This window comes from Ranitomeya imitator, chromosome 2 (assembly GCF_032444005.1).
Source record: "Ranitomeya imitator isolate aRanImi1 chromosome 2, aRanImi1.pri, whole genome shotgun sequence".
Classification (NCBI taxonomy): Eukaryota; Metazoa; Chordata; class Amphibia; order Anura; family Dendrobatidae; genus Ranitomeya; species Ranitomeya imitator.
The window spans coordinates 625835084-625845921 of NC_091283.1; the positions used below are offsets into that span (position 1 = coordinate 625835084).

The 10838-nt window shown below is 46.6% G+C and overlaps 1 pseudogene; it reads right to left on the reverse strand.

The window, feature by feature from the left end:
• Positions 1–1519: 1519 nt before the first annotated feature.
• On the reverse strand, positions 1520–2367 carry LOC138666754 (EKC/KEOPS complex subunit Tp53rkb pseudogene; annotated as a pseudogene).
• Positions 2368–10838: the final 8471 nt, after the last annotated feature.

Genomic DNA, 10838 nt, shown 5'->3' on the forward strand with positions numbered 1-10838 from the left:
CCCATACTCCACCCCAATTCTGTCATGTGCTGCTGCCATCCTGCTCCCCCAGTCTGTCATGTGCTGCTCCCATCCTGTGCCCCCATGCTATCATGCTTTGCTCCCATCTTGAGCCCCCATTCTGTCATGTACTGCTCCCATCCTACGCCCCAGTTCTGTCATATGCTGCTCCTATCCTGCGCCCCATCATGTCATGTGCTGCCATCCTGCACCCCTGTTCTGTCATGTGCTGCTCTATTGTCATGTGCTGCTCCCATCCTGCGCCCCATCATGTCATGTGCTGCTCCCATCCTGTGCCCCCACTCTGTCATGTGCTGCTTGCATCCTGCACCCCGTTCTGTCATGTGCTGCTGCCATCCTGCACTCCCGTTCTGTCATGTGCTGCCCTATTCTGTCATGTGCTGCTCTCATCCTGCGCCACCGATCTGTAATTTGCTGCTCCCATCCATATGCCCCATATGCTGCTCCATAAAGGTTGATGGCCCCCATAAGATGCTCCATAGTATATGCCTGATATGCTGCTCCATAAAGGTTGATGGCCCCCATAAGATGCTCCATAGTATTATATGCCCTGTATGCTGCTGCAATAAAAAAAAAATAACATAATCCCCTATCGTCGCTGGGTGCCGAGTGCTGGGGGGCCTGAGCAGGCGGGGACACCGGCGAGCTGTGGGGGTCAGGTGCCTGAGTCGCCGCTAGCTCAGGCCCCCGGCACTTGCTATAGTCACCTGGCCCTGATCCCCTGCTGCGTGCCGCTCCGTCTTCCGGGTCCTCTGGCTGTGACTGTTCAGTCAGAGGGCGGTGCGCATTAAGCGTGTCATCGCACCCTCTGAACTGAACGTCAAAGGCAGAGGATGTGGAGGACGGAGTGGCGTGCATCGGTGGAACGGGACAGGTGAATATAGCCGGACCAGTTGCACAGCGTTAATTGCGACATTTTCGCCGTGCAACGCAGTCCGTTAGCGTTAACCCATTTACGCAATGTGAACCTAGCCTAATTGTAGGGAGAGTAGAGGACAATGTGAGCTGTCTTCAGCACCCGGCGCCTGAGAACAGAGCAAAGTGTGCTGGCTTGTCTCAGGTGTAGATGCGCGTGATACTGATGCGGCACACGTATGAAACACAGGGCATCTCTGATACTGTTTTTTTCCAGTACCGTAAATATTAGGACATGTGAAGGAGGCCTAAGATGGATGACTGACTACCAGAAAGAGCTGAAAGAATGAGGGGGTGACCTCCTACTGTGACTATCTGCCAGGAAGAGATGAGTGACGAATAGACACCCTTACTGTCACTGACTTCTAGGGACAGCTGAGAGAGACGGCGGGACAACTGAGTGACCAGATGACAGGTCAATGATTGCTTAATGACCTAATGGCCAATAATGGTTGATGGCAGAAACAGTACTTTGGAGTATAAACCATTAAGAAAGAAAATCAGGGGCGGGATTATGGATGGCGGTGTTGGAGTTTCCTTTTTGGCTGGAGGAACATTGCATCTGTCCTATATCACACTGGCATAAAAAAGTATCAAGATTTAATAGTATTTTCATCACCATCATAAACAGAATATCAAATGCAACCCAAAGGATGTCCTATATACGACGGTCTACCCAACCATGGACCGCTTCCTGCCCCTCAGTCTGACTTCGTCCAGTTTTTTAATGACGGGGCTGGATTTCTTGGAGGCGACTGTGTAGCTTTGGAGCAGAGCTCTGAACATGTCCTCTGTCTGGGGGTGAGTGCTGAGGAAAGCCTTTTCCAAGACATAAAGGTCGACACCTTTATCTTCTGGGAGAGCAGAGATGAAGCTCAGGCCGAAATCGATCAGCACCAGGTTTAAGTCCGGATGTGGAGGCCGTAGGAGTATGTTCGAGGTGGTCAGGTCCCCATGGACGACATCCTCATCATGCATCCAGGCCAATATCTGACCAATCCTTTCTGCAAGGCTGTACAGGCTGCTGCCATGTTCTTGCGCTGTCATTATGAAGTCCCGAACAGTGACTGATCCTTCTATATCCTCCAGGTAGATGCAGTTAGAGACATAATCAACAAAATAAACCACAGGAGTGGCAATACCTGCCTTCCTGCACCTGAAGATTGAGCGCACCTCCTGGGCGGTCCGCCGGTGTGTCAGCTTCTGGTCCAGCGTAGGATGCCTGTAAGTCTTGGGGAAACGCTCCTTCACTACAGCCGCTTTCCCCAGGAAACTTCCCCGGTACACCCGAGCCTCAGCCCCCTGCTTCATGAGCTGCAGCCCCCCCAGGTACCGCCGAGTCTGCTCCCTGCTTATGCTGTCCGCACTGTTCTCCACAGCATTCATGGTAAAGGCTAACCCAGTCAGGATACATTCCTTTATGTTGGCCATAATTGGTCCTGTGGTGAGAAGCATTGGGTCAAACAATGGTAGAGATATACACAGCATGAAAAATGTATGTTCTACATACAAATGGCAGTCATGAACAATCTACCGGGACGGAAAGGCATCACTGCACTACAGGAGTCTAGTTACTTCCTGAAAATGGCCAGAGAGTGGTGAGGGGCTTCATTTACACATGAGGGTCATCCTACTTAGCATTGTCTAGAATTCCTTCAATCAGACATATCACATATCTAAAGGATACACCATAAATATTTGATAGATATGGGTCTTAAAAGGCAATATTATGTGCATAAGCCATAAAACATGGAAAGAATAAAATAGTGAAAAATAGAAGTATGTAAACTATTAATCTCATGGGACTCCTATAAGTAAACAGACAATCATTGGTCGACTGTCACAGTATAAAGGCTGGCCATACAAAAATATTGAAAACCATTGGCTCTACTGACAGCTATCTTCCTTACTCCCTACACAGCAACTCAGCTGAGCATTCCTGTACTCCCCATGGGGAGGGTAGATTTAGCCTCAGCCAGAATTACCAGTAGTCAGTTAGAACAGATCCAACTGCAATCCATTGACAAACAAGTTGTCCAGACTAAAAAAAAAAAAAAAAATTATTTCAACTGGATACATTTTTTTAACATTGAAAGCTAAATGGCCATCCATTTGAAACTGATCAATAAGGAAAAATGGATGGCCAGTTAACAGATCTGTTTTTCATAGACTTCAATGTTAAAAGACCAGATCCAGTTGAAATCAATTTTACTTAGCACAACTTTCTGACAATAGATTGCTGCTGGTTCCGTTCTACTGAAAGGCTCTGTTCACATGTACAGTAATCAAAGGCGATGTTCACATTTCCACCAACAATTTAACATAACTTAAGCATACAGCATCCAGCTAAAGCAAAAAATACTTCAACTGGTACCAGTTCTTGTGTGGTCTTTGTTCAGCCGATCGCCCAGGTCTGGACCTAGCACACACAAGAAATACTTCAGTTGCCACCATGCTGATCTCCCCACTATTTGTGGAGGAGCAGATCACAATCTATTGTTCCCCATCAGAGTGGCTGCACAAGAATTACTGACAACAGTCTAACAAGAAAGTGAATCAGAAAAGTCACAGCATCTATAATCCTGAACATTTCAGAAACATTCCCACACGTGTTTATCCCACCAGCCTCCCACTTGCAGGGACAACTGCCCTTTAACATCACAGCACTGGTACAAGCTCCCTATGACAGTGTAAGGAAGAAGTATACTTACGAGATGGGACGTAGCAGATGCTCAGGTCTCATTGGATTCTTGGATCCTTGATCCTGGAAGTCCTTAGTCCTGGTGGTCTGTAGTTATGGAGGTCCTTAGTCCTGGGGTTCAGGTGAGATCAGTCACAGATTGCGATAGTTCTGAAATCTCAGGACTTTAGGTGACAGCTTTATCCCCTGACTCTCCAGGTTTTGGGGGGGGATAGTGTTTGAATCCCGTGCTGTGATTGGCCAGTGCTCTGGGAGGCTCATGGTGTCAACTTCTTGTCACTTGCTATCCTGGAATTCTTTATCCTGGAATTCTTTATCTATTGGTATGCAATGGTATGCAATTGTTCCCAATGTTTTGAATACACTTGGTCCCCAGCTGGCTGCCTGTGTATTATCATGCAGACATGGTAGTAGCCCTACTTCAGCCCTGGTGGTGTGGGGAAGTGTGTAAAACAGGAATTCCCCCCACTCCTGCATCCTCCCCTTACATGCCTGAGTGGCATTTGTCCTGTGTGTGGCACCCATGAGCCAAGTATGCCTTAATATGTAGAGAAGTGATGACATCCAGTCAGTTTTCTGTCATAGATACAGTTCTGGAGCAAATATGGGATTTCTCAGGTTATAGAAACATTCACTGACACATAATCCTCCAAAATTCACCTCACAACTCGTCATCTCCTCTTTGCGTTTCACATGAGATTTTTTTTACATTTTTTTTTTTCTCAACATTTTTTTCCTCGAAATTTGAAAAATTATTGAAGGGTGGAAAAGTGCATGACTTTTTTAAAAAAAAGTTTTTGAAGAGTTTTACTTCAAAATCTATCGCAATCTCTTCTAAACCTCTTCAGAAAAAAAAATGTCTCTAAAAAATATTGTTTCTTGAAGCAACTCGCATTAAAAAAAAATCAGTGTGAACATAGCCTGAGAAATAGATGTATGTCCTAGAGTAGGTATAAAAAGTCATCAAGAAAAGTGAGACGATTTTTTTTTTTCACTTATCCATATACAATCCGTTTTTTTACCGCAGCGTCTATTAACCATTTACAGTTTCCTAAGGTACAGAATTGCAATATATCCCTAAATATCGGATGTTGCACTGTGGCTCGGTATGGCATCTGATTTTCGCCCCTATAGACCTGAACGGGCAAGTCTCATCCCATTTTTAGAATAAACTTGTGCATGCTGCCATGTTTTCACATTCAGAAAATAATCGCTTCTCAGCAGCGCCCTATAGAATAACATTGGTCCGAGTGCTGTCTATTTTGTACTTGTGCTGTCCATTTTGTACTTGTGCTGTCCATTTTGTACTTGTGCTGTCCATTTTGTACTTGTGCTGTCCATTTTGTACTTGTGCTGTCCATTTTGTACTTGCGCTGTCCATTTTGTGCTTCTGCTGTCCATTTTGTACTTGCGATACGATACGATGCACTTTATTAATTCCGTGGGAAATTATGGTATCACAGCAGCACAACTTACATCATAAGAAGCATAAAATGAATTACTTAGTTGACATGACAGTTTGTTGACAGAAGAACATTATACATTAGAATAGGACATACTCAGCGGGTGAACTGAAAAGTAGGAGAAATAAAGTAGACATTCACCTTTATGATTTAACCCTAATGTTATTGTTGTACATACCCATAGCAGTTGGCACTAACGATTTCCTAAATTTTTCCTTCTTACACCTCAGGAGTATTAGCCGGTTACTGAAGGTGCTCTTCTGTCTCATGAATAGCTCATATAGTGGATGTGCATTATTGTTCATAATTGCCCTACACTTTCTCAGAGTTCTTCTCTCCACTACCTCCTCAAGAGAGTCGAGATTGCAGCCGACAGCAGAGCTTGCCTTTTTGATAAGCTTATTCAGCTTATTAGCATCAGAGGCCCGCACACTATTACCCCAGCATATGATTGCAAAAAAGATGGCACTTGCCACCACAGACTGGTAGAACATTTCTAACATTTTGCTGCACACATTAAAAGACCTCAGGTTCCTTAGGAAATACAGTCTTTGAGTGGCATCTCCAGTCCAGTTTGCTATCCAAATGGACCCCCAAATATTTATAACTCTCCACCTGCTCTACCTCCTGACCAGCAATAGTGATCGGTAAGCATTCCAACTTAATCCTGCTCTAGTTGGCCACCAACTCCTTGTTTTTTTTTTAACATTTAGTTGTAGATAGTTACCATTGCACCAATCCACGAAATTCGACACCACCCTTCCCCTAATACATCCCACAACCACGGAGTCATCCGAAAATTTTTGAAGGTGGCAAAGATCAGATTTATACTGAAAGTCAGATGTATACAGTTTGAATAGAAAGGGTTCAAGCACCGTTCCCTGGGGGTCACCTACACTGCTCAGTAATCTGCTTGACACAACTGCTCCCATCTGTACAAACTGTGGCCGATCTGATAGATAGTCAGTTATCCAATTTCTCATCCCCACCTCCACCTTCATATCAGTCATCTTTTTGTGTAGTAAAGGTGGCTGCAGGGAATTAAATGCACTCGAGAAATCAAAGAACATCGCTCGCACCGTGGTTCCGTCAATCTCCAGAAATGAATGTACACTATGTAACAGAGAAAGAATAGCATCGTTCACCCCCAATCTGTCAGTAAGCAAACTGAAGGGGATCAATAAAAGCGTTAACCCTCGGTCTTAAGTGAGCAAGAACTAATCTTTCCTAGGCCTTCATAGCATGAGATGTTAAGGCTACAGGACGATAGTCATTTAGGGTTGCAGGAGAAGTCGTCTTGGGTACCGGCACCAGACAGGAAGTTTTCCATAACACTGGTACCCTCTGTGTTTGTAGACTTCCATTAAATAGGAGTGTAAAGATCGTACACAGCTGGTCTGCACAAACTTTAAGGACACGTGAGCGGAGTCCATCTGGTCTTGCTGCTTTACCAATGTTAAGTGACTTAAACTGCCTCCTCACATCATTTTCGGATACTGTAAAATTAGTCTGCTCCTCCTCCAATATCGATGTTGCAGAATTTGCACCCAATTCCCCTCCACTTCCAGTTGGCAGTACACATGTACTGCTAAGGCTACGTTCACATTAGCATTTTCCATTTTGCGTCGTGTTTGCGTCGGGCGACGCAGCGGCGACGCATGCGTCATGCGCCCCTATATTTAACATGGGGGACGCATGCGTTTTTTTTGCCGCAAGCGTCGGGCCAAGAAAACGCAACAAGTTGCATTTTTCTTGCGTCCAAATTTCGGCAAAAAACGACTCATGCGTCGCAAAACGCAGCGTTTTTGCGTGCGTTTTGGTGCGTTTTTATTTGCGTTGTGCGTTGCATCGCCGATGCAGCGGCGCTCAACGCAAATGTGAACGTAGCCTAAATCTATTGAAATACTCATTCATCTCATTAGCCTTGTCCAGTTTTCCTCCCCCCACCGTGTTCAGACCTTACCTTAAGCCCAGTCAGTGATTTCATTCCTGACCAAACCTCCCTGGTATTATTGTGGGACAGTTTCTTTTCAACTTTAATTCTGAAGGCAGTTTCTACGTTCACATTAGCGTTGCGCCGCCCTGCGTCGGCGACGTGCGCAAAAACGCGCGCAAACGCGCGCAAAAACGCGCGCGTTTTGCGACGCGTGCGTCGTTTTTGCCAAAAATCGGACGCCAAGAAAACGCTACATGTAGCGTTTTCTTGCGTCCGACGCTAGCGTCGGAAACGACGCACGTGGCGAAAAACGCCACAAAAAAAACGCACGCGTCCCCTATGTTAAACATAGGGCGCGTCGCCGTTGCGTCGCCGCTGCGTCACCGCTGCGGCGCCGACGCAACAGCGGCGCAACGCTAATGTGAACGTAGCCTTACTGGGCCTCCTTTATTTTATACTTCAATTCATACTGTATCATTTTAATTTCCTCTTTGTCGCCTAATTTAAATGCCTTTTTTTTCCTGTTGAGCAAATGCTTCAATTCCTTTGTTATCCATGGCTTGCTTGCAAAACACCTAATCTTTTTAGCTGGCACCAGCATATCAGTGCAGAAGTTAATGTAGTCAGTCACTCTACCAACCACTTCATTAACATTTGTATACTCATCCATTATCCCAAGCAGCACATCCCAGTCTGTAAGGCTACGTTCACATTAGCGTTGCGCCGCTGTTGCGTCGGCGACGCAGCGGCGACGCAGCGGCGACGCGCCCCTATGTTTAACATAGGGGACGCGTGCGTTTTTTTGGTGGCGTTTTTCGCCACATGCGTCGTTTCCGACGCTAGCGTCGGACGCAAGAAAACGCTACATGTAGCATTTTCTGTGCGTCCGATTTTCGTCAAAAGGGCGGCGCAACGCTAGTGTGAACCTAGCCTAAGATGAAAGCAATCCTGCAAAGCCTGTTCATTTGTTGGACTTAACTGATTTAATCATAGCAGGCTGTTTACTAACAATAATAATAATAATAATAATTTTTATTTATATAGCGCCAACATATTCCGCAGCGCTTTACAAATTATAGAGGGGACTTGTACATACAATAGACATTACAGCATAACAGAAATACAGTTCAAAACAGATACCAAGAGGAGTGAGGGCCCTGCTCGCAAGCTTACAAACTATGAGGAAAAGGGGAGACACAAGAGGTGGATGGTAACAATTGCTATAGTTATTCGGACCAGCCATAGTGTAAGGCTCGGGTGTTCATGTAAAGCTGCATGAACCAGTTAACTAAGTTTTTTTTTTTTTTTTTTATAGGCCACACAGGGATCGTTAGGTTAATGCATTGAGGCGGTAGGCCAGTCTGAACAAATGAGTTTTTAGGGCACGCTTAAAACTGTGGGGATTGGGGATTAATCGTATTATCCTAGGTAGTGCATTCCAAAGAATCGGCGCAGCACGTGTAAAGTCTTGGAGACGGGAGTGGGAGGTTCTGATTATTGAGGATGCTAACCTGAGGTCATCAGCGGAGCGGAGGGCACGGGTAGGGTGGTAGACTGAGACCAGAGAGGAGATGTAGGGTGGTGCTGAGCCATGGAGTGCTTTGTGGATGAGGGTAGTAGTTTTGTACTGGATTCTTGAGTGGATGGGTAACCAGTGTAATGACTGGCACAAGGTAGAGGCATCGGTGTAACGGTTGGTGAGGAATATGATCCTGGCAGCAGCATTCAGGACAGATTGGAGCGGGGAGAGTTTGGTAAGAGGGAGGCCGATTAGTAGAGAGTTACAATAGTCCAGACGAGAATGAATAAGTGAAACAGTAAGAGTTTTTGCAGAGTCGAAAGTAAGAAAAGGGCGAATTCTAGAAATGTTTTTGAGATGCAGGTAAGAAGAGCGAGCCAGTGATCGGATGTGGGGGGTGAATGAAAGGTTAGAATCAAGGATGACCCCAAGGCAGCGGGCATGTTGCTTTGGAGTAATGGTGGAACCGCAAACGGAGATGGCAATGTCAGGCAAAGGTAGGTTAGTAGAGGGAGAAAACACGAGGAGTTCAGTTTTTGACAGGTTTAGTTTCAGATAGAGGGAGGACATGATGCTAGAGACAGCGGTAAGACAATCACTGGTGTTTTCTAATAAGGCAGGCGTGAGATCAGGAGAAGAAGTGTATAATTGGGTGTCGTCAGCATAGAGATGGTACTGGAAGCCAAATCTACTGATTGTTTGTCCAATAGGGGCAGTATACAAAGAGAAGAGGAGGGGGCCTAGGACTGATCCTTGATGAACCCCAACAGTAAGGGGAAGGTGAGAGGAGGAGGAACCAGCAAAACATACAGTGAAGGATCGGTCAGAGAGATAGGAGGAGAACCAGGAGAGAACGGTGTCCTTGAGGCCGATGGAGCGGAGCATAGTGAGGAGGAGCTGATGATCCACAGTATCAAATGCTGCAGAGAGATCCAAGAGAATTAGCATGGAGTAGTGACCATTAGATTTAGCTGTTAGTAGGTCATTAGAGACTTTAGTGAGGGCAGTTTCAGTAGAGTGTAAAGAGCAACAGGTTGGTAGACTGGTGACAATAGTATAAGATTGTGATCAGATTTCCCCAAGGGCGGCAGGGTAGACAATGAATAAGCATTCTTGACATTCGCATAGAGTAAAGGTACCTTCACATTTAGCGATGCTGCAGAGATCCAGACAACGATCCCGATCCCTGCAGCGTCGCTGTTTGGTCGCTGGAGAGCTGTCACACAGACAGCTCTCCAGCGACCAACGATGCCGGTCCCCTGGTAACCAGGGTAAACATCGGGTTACTAAGCGCAGGGCCGCGCTTAGTAACCCAATGTTTACCCTGGTTACCAGCGTAAAAGTAAAAAAAAACACACGTCATACTAAAGGTACCGTCACACTAGACGATATCGCTAGCGATCCGTGACGTTGCAGCGTCCTGGCTAGCGATATCGTCCAGTGTGACAGGCAGCAGCGATCAGGCCCCTGCTGTGATATCGCTGGTCGGGGCAGAAAGGCCAGAACTTTGTTTCGTCGCTGGCTCTCCCGCTGACATCGCTGAATCAGCGTGTGTGACGCCGATTCAGCGATGTCTTCGCTGGTAACCAGGGTAAACATTGGGTTACTAAGCGCAGGGCCGCGCTTAGTAACCCGATGTTTACCCTGGTTAAAGTAAAAAAAACAACCACTACATACTTACCTACCGCTGTCTGTCCCCGGCGCTGTGCTTCTCTGTTCTGACTGTGAGCGCCGGGCAGCCGGAAAGCACAGCGGTAACGTCACCGCTCTGCTTTCCGGCCGCTGTGCTCACAGCCAGAGCAGAGAAGCACAGCGCCGGGGACAGACAGCGGTAGGTAAGTATGTACTGTTTTTTTTTTTTTTACCTTTACACTGGTAACCAGGGTAAACATCGGGTTACTAAGCGCGGCCCTGCGCTTAGTAACCCGATGTTTACCCTGGTTACTGGCATCGTTGGTCGCTGGAGAGCTGTCTGTGTGACAGCTCTCCAGCGACCAAACAGCGACGCTGCAGCGATCCGGATCGTTGTCGGTATCGCTGCAGCGTCGCTTAGTGTGACGGTACCTTTACATTCCGCTGTCTGTCCCCGGCGCTGTGCTTCTCTGCACTGTGTAAGCACAGCGGCCAGAAAGCCCAGCGGTGACGTCACCGCTGTGCTCTGCTTGCCGGCTGGCCGGCTCTCACAGTGCAGAGAAGCACAGCGCCGGAGGACAGACAGCGGAATGTAAGTATGTAGTGTTTGTTTTTTTTCACTTTTACGCTGGTAACCAGGGTAAACATCGG